We start from the raw sequence: 21,322 nt of genomic DNA, 5'->3' as shown, positions 1-21,322 counted from the left end.
ACACTTCAGAAAGAATGATGAAATGCCTTTGCACAAAGTACATCAAAAAGCTGATGCTTCAGGCAATAGTTCCAACTCTTGTGGTTAGGTTTGCAAGTATGTGTGCATTGTGATGTTTTGACCTGTGTTGTCTGTAATAACCATCTCTAGCTCACCTAAACAACCCTTCACTTCTAGGGATTTGTTGTTTTCGTCACAGGAAACATTTAGTTCTGTGTTTCATTCCTGTTGTGTCACTTTCCATTCGTAGTTTGAATTTATTTATGGATTTCATCTTCTTTAATTTGTCAAAACAAACATAGGGCACAGATGCTAGTTCCTTACCCAGCAAGTCGGACTGGTAGTTCCTTACCCAGCAAGTCAGACTGCTGGAAACTTACCCAGCAAGTCTGACTGCTAGTACCTTACCCAGCAAGTCTGACTGCTAGTACCTTACACAGCAAGTCTGACTGCTAGTACCTTACCCAGCAAGTCTGACTGCTAGTTCCTTATAAAGCAAGTCTGACTGCTAGTACCTTACCCAGCAAGTCTGACTGCTGGTACCTTACCTAGTACCTTATACAGCAAGTCTGACCTTAGTCAAGTCTGACTGCTGAGTTACCCAGCAAGTCTGACTGCTAGTACCTTACACAGCAAGTCTGACTGCTAGTACCTTATACAGCAAGTCTGACTGCTAGTACCTTATACAGCAAGTCTGACTGCTAGTACCTTATACAGCAAGTCTGACTGCTAGTACCTTACCCAGCAAGTCTGACTGCTAGTACCTTATACAGCAAGTCTGACTGCTAGTACCTTATACAGCAGGTTACCCAGCAAGTCTGACTGCTAGTACCTTTACTAGTACAGCAAGTCTGACTGCTAGTTCCTTATACAGCAAGTCTGACTGCTAGTACCTTATACAGCAAGTCTGACTGGTAGTACCTACAGCAAGTCTACTTATACAGCAGGTCTGACCTAGTACCTTACACAAGTCTGACTGGTAGTACCTTATACAGCAAGTCTGACTGGTAGTACCTTATACAGCAAGTCTGACTGGTAGTACCTTATACCCAGCAAGTCTGACTGGTAGTACCTTACACAGCAAGTCTGACTGGTAGTACCTTATACAGCAGGTCTGACTGGTAGTACCTTATACAGCAAGTCTGACTGGTAGTACCTTATACAGCAAGTCTGACTGGTAGTAGTCTGACTGCTAGTACCACAGCAAGTCTGACTGCTGGTACCTTATACAGCAAGTCTGACTGCTGGTACCTTACCCAGCAAGTCTGACTGGTAGTACCTTATACAGCAAGTCAAACTGATAGTACCATATCCAGCAAATATGACTGCTAGTACCTTATCCAGCACATCTGACTGGTTGATGAATGTTGAAGTATCCCGATGCTGGATGGTCAACCTCACTGACTCGGTTGATGAATGTTGTAGTATCCCAATGCTGGATGGTCAACCTCACTGACTCGGTTGATGAATGTTGTAGTATCCCAATGCTGGATGGTTAACCTCATTGACTCGGTTGATGAATGTTGTAGTATCCCAATGCTGGATGGTCAACCTCACTGACTCGGTTGATGAATGTTGTAGTATCCCAATGCTGGATGGTCAACCTCACTGACTCGGTTGATGAATGTTGTAGTATCCCAATGCTGGATGGTTAACCTCACTGACTCGGTTGATGAATGTTGTAGTATCCCAATGCTGGATGGTCAACCTCACTGACTCGGTTGATGAATGTTGTAGTATCCCAATGCTGGATGGTCAACCTCACTGACTCGGTTGATCGGTGTGATGAATGTTGTAGTATGACTTCGGTTGATGAATGTTGTAGTATCCCAATGCTGGATGGTCAACCTCACTGACTCGGTTGATGAATGTTGTAGTATCCCAATGCTGGATGGTCAACCTCACTGACTCGGTTGATGAATGTTGTAGTATCCCAATGTTGGATGGTCAACCTCACTGACTCGGTTGATGAATGTTGTAGTATCCCAATGCTGGATGGTCAACCTCACTGACTCGGTTGATGAATGTTGTAGTATCCCAATGCTGGATGGTCAACTCCCGATGTTGGATGGTTAACCTCACTGACTCGGTTGATGAATGTTGTAGTATCCCGATGTTGGATGGTCAACCTCACTGACTCGGTTGATGAATGTTGTAGTATCCCAATGTTGGATGGTCAACCTCACTGACTCGGTTGATGAATATTGTAGTATCCCGATGTTGGATGGTCAACCTCACTGATTTCGGTTGATGAATGTTGTGTATGTAGTATCCCAATGCTGGATGGTCAACCTCACTGACTCGGTTGATGAATGTTGTAGTATCCCAATGCTGGATGGTCAACCTCACTGACTCGGTTGATGAATGTTGTAGTATCCCAATGCTGGATGGTCAACCTCACTGACTCGGTTGATGAATGTTGTAGTATCCCAATGCTGGATGGTCAACCAACCTCACTAGTATCCCGATGTTGGATGGTCAACCTCACTGACTCGGTTGATGAATGTTGTAGTATCCCAATGCTGGATGGTCAACCTCACTGACTCGGTTGATGGATGTTGTAGTATCCCAATGCTGGATGGTCAACCTCACTGACTCGGTTGATGAATGTTGTAGTATCCCATTGTTGGATGGTCAACCTCACTGACTCGGTTGATTAATGTTGTAGTATCCCAATGCTGTAGATACACATGCTTAAGATGTCAATCACTGGATGATCTGGACTGGAATATCATCATATATGATGGGTTTTCAAGCAAACAAACACACCAGTTATCAGTTCCATCTGAGATGGAAAAAGATGAGGACCTATGGATCTATGACAATTTAAAGCATTGCCAGTGCCAAGAAGGATAGACGTGGGGAATCAATGAGACTCAACCCAAACATCAATTATGTTTCCATGGGGTATCAAAGACCCAGGACTCCTGGCAATCACATGTATTAACCACAGCCTGATCCCTCAAGAACAACTCATCAAGGCATTTTCTGCAGCATGTCCACAATCTGATATCATTTAGATAGTTTCAAGTCATTTCAGGTGTTTTTCTATTGTCTAGAGATTGGGTCTGGTGTATATGACTGACCTAGTCGTGGAGAAGAAACACAAAGCACCTGTGATCATGTGGGCAATGGCTGACAATGAAGTGAGAAGAGGTAATGATGGTTCTGTTTATAGAAACCTGGCATTGAATCCTGGACTCAAGAAATGCTCACTGAATGTCATAAGGGAGACATGTGCATAATCAACACAGTTATTGGTGTCAGTTTTCTTAATTTTGTGGAGACTAGATTCTTATCATCAATATATAGGAACGAGCAGAAAAATGCGACAAAAAACTTTATTCTGTAGACTCAATCCTACTATCCAAAAAGCCGAAATACATTGTTTCTAGCCGCCAGTAGCTTGCCTCGTTGGTATGGAATTATCTCCCTTGGGTTCAGGGATGGCTTGATCACGTGACCTTGTTGCTAGCAGACGATACCGAAGCTTTGCCATGACGTTACAAAACAACAGAAATCGACTCTTGGCATATTATGAAGCAGGTATTACATCCATAACTAGACTTGTGAAACGGGACTGCATTTGGCCTCTGTTTACCAAAATTTGAAGAAATTTGACACAGGGTTAGTGACAGAGCAACAGGCTGGATCGGGACGTCTTGCTACTCTTGGGGCAAATGATAGACGATGTATCTCGCGTCTCGTGGCGGCGTACCCAAACTGGTCTGCAAAACAGCTTGCCGTGAAGGCGTCAAGTCAAGGAACCCCTAAGGTATCAGAATGGACAATCAGAAGATCTTTAAAGCAATCTGGATATGTCAAGCGAGTGCCGAAGAAAGTTCCATTAATGACAACAGCACATATGGAGAAAAGGCTCGAGTGGTGCAGGGAAATGCAGGGTTCAGACTTTTCAAATGTGATTTTTATGGACGAATCAAAGTTTCAGTTTTATATGATCACAAGAAAGAGGTGGTCAAGAGGTGGACGTAGCTGCAAAATGGTTCCGAAGTTCTCACCCAGTGTCATGGTTTGGGGTGGTATAGGCAAAGTCAGGGTAACACCGCTGCTAACTATTACAGAAAGGATTGATTCACACAAGTACTGTCAACTTATACAAGAAGGCATAGTGGAATCCCATATAGGACAGAGTGGAATACCTTTCAAACTTTTACAGGACAATGCACCTGTACACAAGTCAAGACACACCTGTAACTGGTTTGAAACAAGTCACGTGACCTTACAGAAATTTCCAGCGGCATCACCAGACCTGAACCCAATTGAAAATGTGTGGCAGATTATGAAGGACAAATTAGAAAAGTTGGAACCGAAGAGTGTCGTTGACTGGTCTAATCTCATCAGTCAAATATGGGTGGGCCTACCCCAGGACTACATAGACAATTTGATTGACAGCATGGGACGCCGTATTCAGCAGTCCATCGAGAGAAACGGTGGACTAACAGACTATTGACTTGCATAAATGTAAACTTCAGTATCCAGAGTGGATGTATGAAAAATATAACCGAATTTATCAGTAAATAAATTTTGAAACTACGTCTGTGAAATGTCGCAATTTTTCTGCTCGTTACTGTATATACTGTTCATATAGCATGTGCAAGATATTTCCAGGGGGGTTAGGGTGAAATTATTTCTCCTGAGATCCGAAATGGAAAAAGTGAATTTACAAACCCTGGTAAAGAGAACCTACATATTGAGACTGGTGTATGTGTTATGTATTTTGTTTGATGAAGGGAAATGGTTAAGTATTGTGGTGGTGGGTGGAAGATGCGAGAAACTGGTGTATGTGTTATGTATTTTGTTTGATGAAGGGAAATGGTTAAGTAGTGTGGTGGTGGGTGGAAGATGCGAGAAACTGGTGTATGTGTTATGTATTTTGTTTGATGAAGGGAAATGGTAAAGAAGTGTGGTGGTGGGTGGAAGATGCGAGAAACTGGTGTACTTGCCACAATATGTTTAATTAGCTGTGACGACAAAAATGTTTGTACTCTAATGAAGTAAAGTCCTTGTCTTTGTCACACTGTGAAGTTTATGCTTTGGTCCAAATGATTGCAAACCTCCTTGACCTGGTTCATCATGTAGGAGGGGCGGTGGGGTAGCCTAGTGATTAAAGCGTTTGCTCGTCACCAAAGACCGAGGTTCGATTCCCACATGGGTAAAATGTGTGAAGCCAATTTCTGGTGTTCCTCCTTTTCCCCACCCCCACCCCGTGATATTGCTGTAATATTGCTAAAAAGTGTAAGTAAAACAACACTCACTCACTCACTCATGTAGGATGGTTCTGTTTCTGTGTTTCTTGCAGAGGTCCTATTGGTCAAGGTCTGTTTCTGTGGGTCCTTGTAGAGGGCAATGGTCAAGGTCTGCTTCTGTCGATCCTTGTAGAGGGCAATGGTCAAGGTGTGCTTCTGTGGATCATTGTAGAGGGCAATGGTCAAGGTCCTGTTTCTGTGGGTCCTTGTAGAGGGCAATGGTCAAGGTCTGCTTCTGTGGGTCCTTGTAGAGGGCAATGGTCAAGGTCTGCTTCTATGGGTCCTTGTAGAGGGCAATGGTCAAGGTCTGTTTCTGTGGATTCTTGTAGAGGGCAATGGTCAAGGTCCTGTTTCTGTAGAGGGCAATGGTCAAGGTCTGCTTCTGTGGGTCCTTGTAGAGGGCAATGGTCAAGGTCTGCTTCTGTGGGTCCTTGTAGAGGGCAATGGTCAAGGTCTGCTTCTGTGGGTCCTTGTAGAGGGCAATGGTCAAGGTCTGCTTCTTTGGGTCCTTGTAGAGGGCAATGGTCAAGGTCTACTTCTGTGGATTCTTGTAGAGGGCAATGGTCAAGGTCCTGTTTCTGTAGAGGGCAATGGTCAAGGTCTGCTTCTGTGGGTCCTTGTAAAGGGCAATGGTCAAGGTCTGCTTCTGTGGGTCCATGTAGAGGACAATGGTCAAGGTCCTGTTTCTGTGGGTCCTTGTAGAGGGCAATGGTCAAGGTCTGCTTCTATGGGTCCTTGTAGAGGGCAATGGTCAAGGTTCTGCTTCTGTGGGTCCTTGTAGAGGGCAATGGTCAAGGTCTGCTTCTGTGGGTCCTTGTAGAGGGCAATGGTCAAGGTCTGCTTCTGTGGGTCCTTATAGAGGGCAATGGTCAAGGTCTGCTTCTATGGGTCCTTGTAGAGGGCAATGGTCAAGGTCTGTTTCTGTGGGCCCTTGTAGAGGGCAATGGTCAAGGTCTGCTTCTGTGGGTCCTTGTAGAGGGCAATGGTCAAGGTCTGCTTCTGTGGATCATTGTAGAGGGCAATGGTCAAGGTCCTGTTTCTGTGGGTCCTTGTAGAGGGCAATGGTCAAGGTCTGCTTCTGTGGGTCCTTGTAGAGGGCAATGGTCAAGGTCTGCTTCTGTGGGTCCTTGTAGAGGGCAATGGTCAAGGTCCTGTTTCTGTGGGTCCTTGTAGAGGGCAATGGTCAAGGTCTGCTTCTATGGGTCCTTGTAGAGGGCAATGGTCAAGCTCTGCTTCTGTGGGTCCTTGTAGAGGGCAATGGTCAAGGTCTGCTTCTGTGGATCCTTGTAGAGGGGCAATGGTCAAGGTCCTGTTTCTGTGGAGTCCTTGTGAGGGCAATGGTCAAGGTCTGCTTCTGTGGATCCTGTGAGGGGGCAATGGTCAAGGTCCTGTTTCTGTGGGTCCTTGTAGAGGGCAATGGTCAAGGTCTGCTTCTGTGGGTCCTTGTAGAGGCAATAGTCAAGGTCTGCTTCTGTGGATCCTTGTAGAGGGCAATGGTCAAGGTCTGCTTCTGTGGATCATTGTAGAGGGCAATGGTCAAGAGTCCTGTTTCTGTGGGGTCCTTGTAGAGGCAATGGTCAAGGTCTGCTTCTGTGGATCCTTGTAGGGGCAATGGTCAAGGTCTGCTTCTTTGGGTCCCTTGTAGAGGGGCAATGGTCAAGGTCCTGTTTCTGTGGGTCCTTGTAGAGGCAATGGTCAAGGTCTGCTTCTATGGGTCCCTGTAGAGGGCAATGGTCAAGGTCTGCTTCTGTGGGTCCTTGTAGAGGGCAATGGTCAAGGTCTGCTTCTGTGGATCCTTGTAGAGGGCAATGGTCAAGGTCTGCTTCTGTGGGTCCTTGTAGAGGGCAATGGTCAAGGTCTGCTTCTGTGGATTCTTGTAGAGGGCAATGGTCAAAGTCCTGTTTCTGTAGAGGGCAATGGTCAAGGTCTGCTTCTGTGGATCCTTGTAGAGGGCAATGGTCAAGGTCTGCTTCTGTGGGTCCATGTAGAGGACAATGGTCAAGGTCCTGTTTCTGTGGGTCCTTGTAGAGGGCAATGGTCAAGGTCTGCTTCTGTGGGTCCTTGTAGAGGGCAATGGTCAAGGTCCTGTTTCTGTGGGTCCTTGTAGAAGGCAATGGTCAAGGTCCTGTTTCTGTGGGTCCTTGTAGAGGGCAATGGTCAAGGTCCTGTTTCTGTGGGTCCTTGTAGAGGGCAATGGTCAAGGTCTGCTTCTGTCGATCCTTGTAGAGGGCAATGGTCAAGGTCTGCTTCTGTGGATCATTGTAGAGGGCAATGGTCAAGGTCCTGTTTCTGTGGGTCCTTGTAGAGGGCAATGGTCAAGGTCTGCTTCTGTGGATCCTTGTAGGGGGCAATGGTCAAGGTCTGCTTCTTTGGGTCCTTGTAGAGGGCAATGGTCAAGGTCCTGTTTCTGTGGGTCCTTGTAGAGGGCAATGGTCAAGGTCTGCTTCTTGTAGAGGGCAATGGTCAAGGTCCTGTTTCTGTGGGTCCTTGTAGAGGGCAATGGTCAAGGTCTGCTTCTATGGGTCCCTGTAGAGGGCAATGGTCAAGGTCTGCTTCTGTGGGTCCTTGTAGAGGGCAATGGTCAAGGTCTGCTTCTGTGGATCCTTGTAGAGGGCAATGGTCAAGGTCCTGTTTCTGTGGGTCTCTTAGAGGGCAATGGTCAAGGTCTGCTTCTGTGGGTCCTGTAGAGGGCAATGGTCAAGGTCCTGTTTCTGTGGGTCCTTGTAGATGGCAATGGTCAAGGTCCTGTTTCTGTGGGTCCTTGTAGAGGGCAATGGTCAAGGTCCTGTTTCTGTGGGTCCTTGTAGAGGGCAATGGTCAAGGTCCTGTTTCTGTGGGTCCTTGTAGAGGGCAATGGTCAAGGTCCTGTTTCTGTGGGTCCTTGTAGAGGGCAATGGTCAAAGGTCCTGTTTCTGTTGTAGAGGGCAATGGTCAAGGTCCTGTTTCTGTGGATCCTTGTAGATGACAATGGTCAAGGTCCTGTTTCTGTGGGTCCATGTAGATGACAATGGTCCTGTTTCTGTCCTGCAATGGTCAAGGTCTGCTTCTGTGGGTCCTTGTAGAGGGCAATGGTCAAGGTCCTGTTTCTGTGGGTCCTTGTAGATGACAATGGTCAAGATCCTGCTTCTGTGGGTCCTTGTAGAGGGCAATGGTAGCCTAGTGGTTAAAGCATTCGCTCGTCATGCCAAAGACCCGGCTTGGATTCCCCACATGAGTACAATGTGTGAAGCCCATTTCTGGTGTGCCCAGTCATGATATTGCTGGAATATTGCTAAAAGTGGTGTAAAACCAAACTCACTCACTCACTCAGAAGTGGTGAGTGTTCGAATTAAACATAAAGCAGTTGGGGGCTTTAAACTTTAAACTTGTGATTTTGTTTCATGACTTCAGGACAGTGGCCTGGTATATTTAAGTGGGATGGTCATAGAAGAGAGAGCTGATATTCGCATTATTATGTTTAATCGGCGACCTGTAGCTGCTGTCAATGATGGTAAGAGGTTACTAACACCAAGAGTATTTCACGTTCATGTTCTGTAATGATTCATTGTATATAGAGGCCTTCTGCAACAGGGTCTCCCTCAAGATCACTGTCACAGATAGTCTAAATCACTAACTACCCAGGGGCCGTTTTAGCAGCGTATTACCACAATGGCTACAGATTCTTAAATTGCTCCCTAACAGATCAATGTCACAGCAAATGAAATTGCTACACATTGAATTTCATTGCACACACTTTCCTTGATATACTCTTTTGTTAAATTTAGAAAATGTATGCATTATTAATAAATATAATCAACCTATGGATGATAAATGGTATTGTGTTTAACAGTTGATAAAGCAATTCAGTTCTATAAACTATGGTATGTTGAAATGTGGGGCAGTGGGGTAGCCTAGTGGTTAGAGCGTTCGCTCATCACCCGAAGGCCCGGGTTTAGATTCCCAACATGGGTACAATTTGTGAAGCCCATTTCTGGTGTCCCCCGCCATGATATTGCTGGAATATTGCTAAAAGCGGTGTAAAACCATACTCAGTCAGTCAGTCAGTTGAAATACTTTGTAGCTATTTGGACTCAAGCTTAAGCTTTTATTTGTAAAGTTTGCTCATCATAAGCTTCATCTCAGCATTTTGTTAAGCTAGACTAGAGTCATTGAGTGAGTGCCAAACCCCTGTATATATTGACTACAGTACTGATTATGAGTCCTTGTGTGTGCTTGGCATCTGAAAGCTGGCAACTACTATATTCATATTGCTTCAATACACACAAATTATCTTACTTCATATGAGCTAATTCCATTTTCTTCTTGCACAAACTGTATGATGTAACACTTCAGTACACCATAACCTATGATGTGATTACAGCAAATTATAACAGCACTATTTCTCTGTATAGCATCCTGTTTCTGCCAGATTTTAGTCCGTACTTCACCCTATTACTACATCAGCAAGACACCTGTTGACTGTCTACCTGAGCATTTAACCCAAATAATGTGCATGATAAAAGCAGATGGAAACATGGGTAGCATTCTCACAACGGAAGTACGAGATAATGAGGATAAGACTTCTCTGTGGATGGCGTCGTGTTTCTGCTTGATATGTTTATGATGTGTTGTGTTTCTCTTGACCCTTCCATGTTTTGTGTGTTGTGTTTCTCTTGACCCTCCCATGTTTTGTGTGTTGGTGTGAATGGTGAGAGGGTACTGGATGGTCGCATTGTGTGAATGGTGAGAGGGTACTGGATGGTCGCATTGTGTGAATGGTGAAAGGGTACTTGATGGTCGCATTGTTTGAATGGTGAGAGGCTACTGGCACTGTGTGAATGGTGAGAGGCTACTGGATGGTCACATTGTGTGAATGGTGAGAGGGTACTGGATGGTCACATTGTGTGAATGGTGAGAGGGTACTGGATGGTCGCATTGTGTGAATGGTGAGAGGGTACTGGATGGTCACATTGAGGGTACTGGGTGGTGTGTGAATGGTGAGAGGCTACTGGATGGTCGCATTGTGTGAATGGTGAGAGGGTACTGGATGGTCGCATTGTGTGAATGGTGAGAGGGTACTGGATGGTCGCATTGTGTGAATGGTGAGAGGGTACTGGATGGTCGCATTGTGTCAATGGTGAGAGGGTACTGGGTGGTCACATTGTGTGAATAGTGTGAGAGTACTGGTCACACTGTGTCACTTTGTGTGAATAGTGAGGGTACTGGGTAGTCGCATTGTGTCAATGGTGAGAGGGTACTGGCACTGTGTGAATAGTGAGAGGCTACTGAATAGTGAAAGGGTATTATGTCGTGACTAAGTTAATACACTCACTGTGTTTCCGTGACAGTGACTGCGATACATGTATGACTGAAGTGAATTCTAAGCTCACCTTTCTGAAAGTCAAATCTGATTGTGGAAATGGTGGTCACTCCAGTTCCAACTGTCTAGATTTGTTGTGCTCAACATTCAGTACAATGTTCATCCCTTTATTCATATGCACAACACATGTCATCGTATCCCAATTGCATAGATTGATGCTCATGCTGTTTATCACTGGATTGTCTGGTCCAGACTCAATAATTTACAGACCACCACCATATAGCTGGAATATTGCTGAGTGCGGCGTAAAACACCAAACCAAACTAAACCAAACCCATCATATACTCAAATCTCTCTTTCCCTCCTCTGAAGATGGAAATGTCATTCGTCTCTAAACCAAATGCAACACCAGTGCTGAGGAAGCCACGGATGTTGATTATATTGAAGTAATAAACATGCAAATGTAAGCATGTTATATGGAGAAATGGCAGTGTACTAGCAATTGGATGCTGGAAGGACCCAGCAATCTTGTGAACCAGTGATGATGCTTAGTCTTCTGTCATTACTATCTGTAGTATTACTTTGTTTTCAACAGAAATCTGACAACTGTGTTCTCATTGATGCTTCTTGTTCTTAACACTTCTGATTGACTGGCCTCAAGTCAACCAATGGCTCTATTTCAGGCATTATCATTGAATCGTGTCGGGTTGCTTTAAAGATCAAGTTTATCAACTGTATGATTTGCAAAAACTACTTTTAATTAAACTTGCCCAAGGGACCAGTGACGAAGTCCGTGACTTGCATGTGACAACTGGTTTTCAGTTCCCATGAAAATGGATCATGCAAAAACCAAAGGTCATTGATGTTAGCTCGAATACAATTAAACATCATTCTATTTTAAGATAATGTAAAGTAATTTAAGGTCGCTGTTTTGTTGTTTAGAGACTGGGTCTGGTGTTTATGACAGACATTATCGTGGAAAAAGCAGCTCGTCGAAGGGAATTTGAGAGGGTGATGGACGGTGGCATTATGTTTAAAGGTAACAGTGGCTTCTTCAGTACAAATATACTGATGTTTGATTGCAGTCACAGCTTTCACAGCTTTCAGTGTACATGTCTAACCGGCATGTTGAACTCTCCTGGCCTGCTAGTTGTCATTGTTCATGCACAAGTCCTCCCTGGGTTTGTCCTTTCTCTGTTGGTCCTTCTTGTCTCAGTTCAAGTACAGGCTGGTCTTGCCAGAATGAGTCTCTGCTATTCACAAACCTCATTGTACAGGTCCTTTCTCTGTTGGTCCTGCTTGTCTCAGTTCAAGTACAGGTCTTGCCAGAATGAGTCTCTGCTATTCACAAACCTCATTGTACAGGTCCTTTCTCTGTTGGTCCTGCTTGTCTCAGTTCAAGTACAGGTCTTGCCAGAATGAGTCTCTGCTATTCACAAACCTCATTGTGCAGGTCCTTCCTGTGTAAGTCTGCTTCTCCTGCACATTGTCCTGGGCCATTCACTGTGGGTCGACATTTTCTTCATGCGAGGAAGCCTACCTGTTTTGTTTCATATAACCGATAAAGCATTTTATTATCCCCTGGTTTGAAAACCCGAGGGATATAATGATGAGCATGTCCATCCATCCAATTTCCATTCCCGAACAAACCTCTTAAACTTGTAAATATTTCAATTTGAAACTTGCTTCACAGATCATTCAAGTAGTGCACAGTTGCCTTTGATTATGGGGTATTTTCAAAATGACAGGTAGGGAAATGAGGGTAGTGCTTGTTTTGAGAGCATAACTCCATTTAAAATCAATATGTTTTATGAAACTTAGGAAATTGAAACATAATGAATGTCATTTTTCTTACTCCATTGAACCAAAGTGTCATATAACTAATCAAACTGGATGGTTATTTCGATCACCGCTTTATAAGTCATGTCACTCAACCACAGCCTGCTAGCTGCCTGGTAGATATGATTATACTTTCAGGTACAGGTACGCTTAATGATAGTGTCAGATTACAACTCACGCATTGTGTTTTAATGACAGAAACAAGGACTTCAGTATATGACTAATTTGATGATTGAAGTGGATCGACCCATTATTATCCTTCGCAGAAGAATGTTTAAGAATTTGGGTATGACTGTTGATTAGACCTTTATTAGAGGGTTGATTGTTTGGTGTGTTCTGCTGGGTGGTGTTGTGGAGGGGGTAGTTTGTAGTGATGTACTAAAGTACTGTCGGAAATAGAAAAACTGTTTTTAGGCTGTTACTCTGTATCCCTAAACTTTACACAACTGCAAATAGCATATGTCGAAATAACCCACTTGGGCCTAACTTGACATTCAGTGGGATCCATAATAGGATATCAAGAAATGCATGTTTACTCGTAAAATCGGGCAAAACTTAGAAAAAAATATGAATAGCTGCTGAAAACAATAGATCAGACTATAGATGTCAATTAGGTCACTTCAGCCAGGTATGACGACGGACCGTCGACTCACCTGGCATGAAATGCATGTGCTGCCTACAGGCACAAGAGGTCATCTCAAAGATATTTTGTGCTTTTTCATGTGTGTTGACTATGCCCCATCTTTTGATTAACATGTTACGTGTCTTTTTTTAATGAAGTTTATGTTGAGATATGTAAAAGAGTATGATACCTGATAACCATAGAAACGCATTGTATTAAATGTCTCAAAATAAATAGGTGGCATGACCACACAATCGCAAAGATCGACAGGACTGGATATTATTTGTAAATTGTTATGACATGCCGTGTACTTCCCCAGTATAATTGCCCTAAAGGATTATCTTATCTTAGCTGATATCTCTATCCCTCAGCCCGACCCCGAGGATCGTCTGCCACATCCGTCTAGGTTTTGCTATTGAGACGAACCCTCCTATCTGTGTCTTTTCATAGTGACAGTGAGACTCCATGGTAGCTACATCCTTAATAGTTTCAGCATGAAAGTTATTATTTTTTATGCCAGCTATCGTTTATAAATTTCAATATGGGCATTTAAAAAATGTCCTTTGTAATACAATATCGTCGCACACTAATTTGCATAAAGCTATGGTCTGTTCCAAATAAATCGTTTTGGACTTTTGCTCATTTCTGCACTAATCTCTCCTCAGTAAAGTCCTTTTTCTATGATTCCTATCTCTCTACCACTGAGACTGTAACTTCCTTAAGTGGCATTTAGAAGCTGGTATGATGAAGTGGAACAGTTTTTATGGATAGACAACTTCTTTGTTGCAGTAGTAGTTGTGATGTTTCGGTGTAGATCCTAACACCGTTATCAAGCAAATAATGTGCTTGATAACGGTGTTAGGATCTACACCGAAATGTCGCAACTACTACTGCAACAAAGAAGTTGTCTATCCATAAAAAGTGTTCCACTTCACTAAGACTGTAGTTAGGCTGAACTTAGTTAAACAGATATTTCACACTTGCACATATCAACTACATAAATTGTAGAGATAAATGAGAAAATACAGTTTTCTTTTCCGACAGTACTTTAGTGTTGTAGTGTATGTTGTAGTGTTGTAGCATGGCACTATGTTGCAGTGTTGTAGCATGGCACTATGTTGTAGTGTTGTAGCATGGCACTATGTTGCAGTGTTGTAGCATGGCTATGTTGTAGTGTTGTAGCATGGCACTATGTTGCAGTGTTGTAGCATGGCACTATGTTGTAGTGTTGTAGCATGGCACTATGTTGCAGTGTTGTAGCATGGCACTATGTTGTAGTGTTGTAGCATGGCACTATGTTGTAGTGTTGTAGCATGGCACTATGTTGCAGTGATGTACCTTGTACTATGTTGTAGCATGGCACTATGTTGTAGTGTTGTAGCATGGCACTATGTTGCAGTGTTGTAGCATGGTGCTATGTTGTAGTGTTGTAGCATGGCACTATGTGGCAGTGTTGTAGCATGGCACTGTGTTGCAGTGTTGTAGCATGTACTATGTTGTAGTGACTGAACCATATAATGGTGTATTCTAGTGTAGCTTGGCACTGTGTTGTAATTAGGCGTATGTCTAGACTGGGTTTGTGTGTGGATACCAAAGACAATACTTTATGAACACTATGATAATATGGGCACTGTTTGTTGAATATTTAAGACTGGTATAAGGACATTTTATGTTCACATAAAATATATATACATATGTATAAAATTATGAAGTGCAGTATCCCTTTGAAACATTTCCTTATACATTCCAAGGCAAATGTGATTTTTTTTTAAATATATTTATTTCCACTTCATGTTTTACAATTTTTAGGATGTTCTCCAATATGATATTATGTAGTATCTTCATTTGTAACCATTTGAGATTACTGCTGTTGGTACATCTGTTTCCCATCATGTATACATTTTCAATCATTTCACTATCATATTTTCTTTCAAATATGCTCTCCTACTTTTTGTGCACATATGATTTTTCATAACTTGGTTCCAGAAGGGAAAGATAAAAATATCTAGTACCTTTGCTGTTATTAATAAGTTTTGATATATTGAAAGGCATTATTGGAGAAGTGGGTAAAGGGTGGAAGTGACAGATATGATGTTAACTCATGCATCCTTTAGTGGCTGATTTTATGCTTTGATATCTAAGGCTATTTATCTCAATGTCAAAAACATCCATGCAATTCTTCATGTGTATAAAATTCATATGTATTTAAGTTCATGAAATCATAAACAAAGTGTATCCCTAAAATATAGTACCAATTATAAAATATAACTGTTTCATTACCCACTTCAAAAATATGGTTTTAAACCAAAGAGGTTGATTTAGGAAATCTGTTGTATTCAGTACTGTTTGTTTAAATGTAATCTATATGCGATAACTATGTCTTTCCAAAACATATATCTTATGTTAGGGACAATAATATTTCTTATATATTCAGGGTTAGCTAACCATAATCTATAATGATTTGGTATGCAGTTATCAACTATTTACAATGTGCTGGCATAAAATCTTTTTACCCATGAAATTCTGAGCATTAATGATGTGTTTCACAATTGGGGCACTAATTGCACCATATTCGGATGGCATAGATAATATTTCCCTCTTAATCTCATCCATTGTAGATTTCCATATAAAACTAAAGCATTTTTTTTTAATCTCTTTCAAGGCAAGTGTGATGGTTTGTGGTGGTATGTTTTAAGTATCCAATGGGAGGGAGGTTATTTCACTCAGGCTATAGAATCCTAATTCTCTCAATAGGATTTTGTGTGGGATTACTTGTAGAATGGAATGACCTGTGTATGTGTTGCTAATATCAATGGTAGGAAAGCTTGTTAAGATAAGAGCTATGTCCCCAGGTGAGCGCTGGTGCCTTGGCACTATTTCTTCAGCAGAGTTGGGCTTTTAGGTTTTGTTCTGTATCAATAGAAATAGTGCTTTTGGATCCACTTTGCCTAATACTGACTAGAAGTGTGTCTGTGTCTGATAATGCCCATCTGATGTGTCCCACCAACAAGCACCTGTTGGCATCAGGAACTACTTATGCACAACTTTACCACGGACTTGACAAATGGCTGTTGTTTACTCCAGGGTAGTGGCTTGGTCTATATGAGTGGCATGACGGTTACGGAACCTCAGTTTAGGGGAGGGATGATCGAAGAAATGGTGCCCATGATGGCCAATGCAGGTAGGCTCTCAGCTAGTTGCCATGGAAATAAGTCTTCGTGGTCTTCACAATAAGCAGTTGATATGTTGTAGATTTTTTGACTGATATCATATATCAGCATATTAAATTAAGAATGTAGATCAGCTAGCAAGCCAGATTTATAGTTTATCCCTTCAGTTTTGAGTGTGGTGTTGACTTCACCAGATGAGTTGACAGTGTAGTTTAGGGATGCCGTTTCATCTGTTACACTTCTTGACACTCATCTGAGCAAGCATGGTCATCATGTCTAACCCGCAGAGGACACTTAAGATATCACTGAGATATCTGCGGCAGTTGAGTTCCTTTCTTGTAATTGTCCCAGACACTACTTCCACATATACAGGAGCAGTGTTGAGGCCTTGATGTTAGAGAAATCATACATCACATGAAAAGTCGGCTTCAGTTTCCTCATAGGAGTAAATGTGTGGAGCCCTTTTCTGGCATCACTCACTCACTCACACTGTGACCATCAGCATCTGCACAAAGTATCCACCTTGTAAACAAGTTCAGTAGTTTGAATCCATCTCTTTCACTTTAAGCCATCATTCGTCTTTGCTGGAAGAACTATCTGCTTCTTGGTCTTGCAGCATCTATCCACCTGTTTCTCTGTGACTCAGTACATAATGGTAGACCTACCAGATATTTTCTATCAGGGTGTTCCATTCATCACACAATGTAAACTTAGTGTGGTTATAACCTTCCTGTTCTCTCCGTCCTCGTGTTGATGTGTTGTGAGGTGTGCTTCCCATCCAATATCTTGTTCCACATCTTGAGAAGTTACTAAACCATTGTTTGCAAGAGAATTATTGGTTTTTATCCAAATGCTTTCCCTCTGCTTTTATGAAGTACCCACAGCTTATATGTTCCTAACAACTACTATATTCCTCCCCTGGTGATGGTATTTCCCTCAGCGCATGCTATGTATCATATACCCGGGAACTGCTTGTAGCTAATACTGTAGATGAAACTAATCATGTTTAATGTATAAGCATGCTTGGATAATGTTACCATGGTAACTGACATCTGACTGTATTTTATTTTGTTTCACGGTCAAGCATATCTTGAACTGTGCAGATCAAAAAAAAAAATGAAGAAAGAGTGCTGAAATTGTTATTGGTCTACTGCAACCCGGCAAAAATTGATGCTGAAATCTGTTGAACTTGGGCCATGTATCTGTCTCCATAGAACTTGTTAGATGTTGGAAACGAAGTAACTTTGAAGCAACAGAGAGTTAAGGGCAAACTTTCTAAAACAAATGGCTCAACTGAAAATATTCATTGTTACAGTCTTTGTATTCATTCAAGGACAATTTGATTAATCTAATAAGATTCTGTCAAGGAGATACATGTGTTCTCCCAGTGGTAATTTCAGAGTGTATCTAAAGTATACCTACATCGTCAATGCAATGGCCTTTGCTCAACTTAGAAACGCTTTGTTTTAGACAGCATATTTCTTGATGCCAGGTTTCAAATACCAGAGTGATGATAATCATTTGATTTCTTTATTTTGATCTACAATGTAAAAACCTTTTATATATATTTGCCTCAGATTTCTCAGTGATTTGTACAGAACCATATAACTACATGATCACTAGTAAATTATATCTTTTCTTTTCAAGTCAATAATTTAACTGCTGATTTTCTTTTCATGGTGTTTTAAAATCTTTGACATATGTAAAACTGATCCTAATCTTGATATATTCCGATGTTTGTTGGAGTATAGACCTGGTTACTAGGGCATGTGTGTTTCATGTCAGGTATGGTCCCAGAAATACAACAGTCTCCTGAAGCTGGAGCTGGAGCTGCTGCTAAGCCGAAGTATGCCGAGGTTGGCCGCACTCGCAAGTTCTTCCCCGAAGCCTGGTTATGGAAGGATGGAACCGTGAGGTAAGTCCTGTTGGTTCGTTGTTATACCTCCACACGGTTAAGCTGAAAGGGCGGTGGGTTATCCTAGTGGTTAAAGCGTCCGTTGGTCATGCTGAAGACCAGGGTTCAATTTCCCACAAAGGTACAATGAGTGAAGCATAAAACTAAACTCACTCTGATACATCTAATTAAAGGCTTTCCTTGTTTATGAAGTCATCCAGTAGATACGATTACTATGTGAATGGGATCCAGACTAGCATGGTTCCGTGGTATATAACTATCTGACAATGTGATAAAATATCATTTATTAAGTATGACATCTATTTCAGTGGAGATGGTACAGTGACAGTCTCCGAGACAGTGCCTGACACAATCACAACTTGGGTGGCAACAGCATTTGCTATCAGTGCTGAGAAAGGGCTTGGTATCACGGCACAAAGTTCTAAGGTAAAGTTTGATGATCATATTTACACCTTACAAAGCTTACTCTTGTCCTCTGATGGCTGAACATTAACACAATGCTAGGATATATTTCTTTGGGTTAAATAATAGTATTCTGTATTATATTTTACTGGCGACTCGTCAGAATTCATCCCGTTATATTATTGTGCATGTTTGAACTTGTTTAGCGGCGTGTGCAAAAAATGCAGCTGATTGCTATTTCGCCTCAAATACACACAGATATCTTAATTAATTTATAGAGAAATAACTGTAACTAAAATTACACAATGCTAGGATATATTTCTTTGGGTTAAATAATGGTATTCTGTATTATATTTTACTGATGACTGCGTCAGAATTAGATCCCGTTATATTATTAGCATGTTTGAACTTGTTAAGCGGAAGCGATGTGCACAGCTGATTGCTATTTCGGCTTTGTGTACTGCTGAGACAAATCATACGGTAATCTTAATCCCTGCAAATAATACAATGTCCAGCAAAAACAACTTATACTAGTAACTTAAAAGGTAAATAATCTTGTCTAGTGATGTTTAATTGCAAATTTGGCGTCTTTATAAAGCGAACCCCATAGAGTTATGTCCCTTGGAGCGCTCTTTACAAATATCCTATAACTTCTTTGGACACAGAACTCAGCCCTCAGAACCAGATGCTAATGTCTGGTGCAAAAACATATGCACAGCTTGTGATTGAGACCAGTTCGGCAAACACCAATAACACTGCGTGCGATAGTTGTCGATGTACGGAGCAATTGTTTACATTCCATATATGGCAAGTGTTCTCTGTTTGAAAGCTGTTTGCCTCGAAGTTTCAATTATCAATTTCAGGCAAGTTGTAAGGGATAATTCGTCTTTTATTGCATCGAGAGGAAGCTAAAGTGAGTGTGCATGTCCCAATTATATAATATTGTCAAAATATTGTGGAAAATGTTTGAAATTGTGCCTTTAAGCAAGGCTGAAACTGTACATGAAGGACACCTTCCACATGTGGTTTAGTTGATTTGTTTCTGTTTTATAGTTCCTATGAACATTACAGATACAGAAACCTGTCCACCCACCCAGTCAGGTAGGCTGAGTTGGACTAACCTTTGTTATAAATCAATATTTCAGATAAAAGCGTTCCAGCCATTCTTTGTGTCTGTGGCTCTGCCATATGCAATCAAGAAAGGTGAGAGCTTTGAGATGAGGGTGACCATCTTCAACTACATGGACCGGGGCACTCCTGTAAGTATCCTCTTCTTGCTGGACCCGTGAAGGTCGGGTTAGAATTGATCTTCAGTAACCCATGCTTGTCGTAAGAGGCAACTAATGGGATTAGGTGGTCAGGCTTGCTGACTTGGTTGACACATGTCATCAGTTCCCAATTGCGCCAGACTGGATTATAGATAGATACTCATGCTGTTGATCACTGGATTGTCTGGTCCAGACTCGATTATTTACCGACCGCTGCCATATAGCTGGAATATTGCTGACTGCAGCATTAAACTAAACTCATTCGCTCACTCACTCACTCACTCACTCACTCTTCTTGCTGACCTGGTACTTGATTAGTATCTGGGTCACAGGGACTTTCATTGCTGCAAATTCTTAGAATCATAAATAGTGATCACTACATATCTTGCAAGTTGTTTGAAAAATATCCGACCGGAGAAACCAAGTTCAATATGTTTTGATTGGTCAAGTCATAAGGAAAGTTGTATCTTTAAGGCACTGAAGAAGTCATGTTTCTTGCACCCCCATAAAACTGCACCACTTAAGTAGAATCAGCATATACTCAAGGGCAAAAGTTATTGTGATTGACTTGAAGTTAGATATGTGAATTAAGAACTGATATTTTTTTGTGAGATGTTTTTAATATTCCAAGAAAATCATTCCACAATAGGATTTGCAAATGGAACATTTTTAATTTTCTGGTGGACACATGCTTATGAGGTCACAGTGAGAGAGAACGGTCAAAATGAAATTCACACAGTCAATAATGTGTATGTCCACCATACTCATGCTGTTGATCACTGGATTGTCTGGTCCAGACTAGATTATTTACAGACCATTTATGTCCACCATGAGCATTGATGCATGCTTGACACCTGCACCACATAGAGCCAATCAAAGGTCACAAGAAGTGGAATGGCATTAAATATCTGTGGAAGCACCTGGCGGAGTTCCTGAAGGGTGACTGGCGGATTTGGCCAACGTGTTCGAATTTGGACTCGTCAGTGAAGAGAACATGTCTCACTCACGTGGTGATTTCCACCGCAGATGTTGTCTGCACCACTGGAAAGGTCCGTGATGATGTCAAAATTTGTCGTCTTCAGGAGGTCTGGCATGTGTCCCGTGTACTGGCAGGTTGGAATCTTTGGAGCATATAGGTGGTTCGATCCCAACGATCATTGCGTGGCGAGGTTACAGGTGGACAGAAACTTAGGGGACGGTCTGCAAAGACAGCATTTTGTTGCGGCATGTGGTGTTCCTGTGGACGTTAAACTGCTGTGTTTTTGTTTCAAGCATTCTAATGGCTCACCATGTTTCATTTTCAGTTAGCCGTTGGATAGAGACATGCAAGCAGATTCTTCCAAATTTGTGTTTTTCGGATCCCTCGATGTCTAATCAATAATTTGGGTGACAATGATTCGAAGTTTAGAGCCACACTTTTTAAAGGGCACATTTTATGCCTTTTTTCCACACACTTTTTCAAAGCATGAAAAACAAAAACAACTGACAGGGCCCTGTGTGAGTTTTTGATTAAGTGCATTATATAGAAAATTAAAATGCG

General features: G+C 42.0%; 1 protein-coding gene across 4 annotated transcripts in view; it reads left to right on the top strand.

Moving 5' to 3' along the window:
* Positions 1-16,202, top strand: part of LOC124268401 (CD109 antigen-like) — a 67,976-nt gene extending 51,774 nt beyond the window's left edge. Inside the window, exon 19 of one of the 4 annotated variants that reach the window (XM_046703369.1) lies at positions 16,112-16,202. The gene's annotated coding sequence lies outside the window, so the exon portion shown is untranslated. Of the gene's footprint in view, positions 1-3,059; positions 3,105-8,657; positions 8,744-11,508; positions 11,596-16,111 lie in introns of those variants that run through there. The other 3 variants (XM_046703367.1, XM_046703368.1, XM_046703370.1) reach the window with 3 other exon arrangements.
* The last annotated feature ends 5,120 nt before the right edge of the window (positions 16,203-21,322 follow it).

The sequence above is a fragment of the Haliotis rubra genome, unplaced genomic scaffold (assembly GCF_003918875.1).
Source record: "Haliotis rubra isolate DU_JTF1 unplaced genomic scaffold, ASM391887v1 Scf138, whole genome shotgun sequence".
Lineage (NCBI taxonomy): Eukaryota > Metazoa > Mollusca > Gastropoda > Lepetellida > Haliotidae > Haliotis > Haliotis rubra.
Note: the sequence above shows the minus strand (reverse complement) of the source record. Positions and strands in the feature narration are given on the sequence as shown.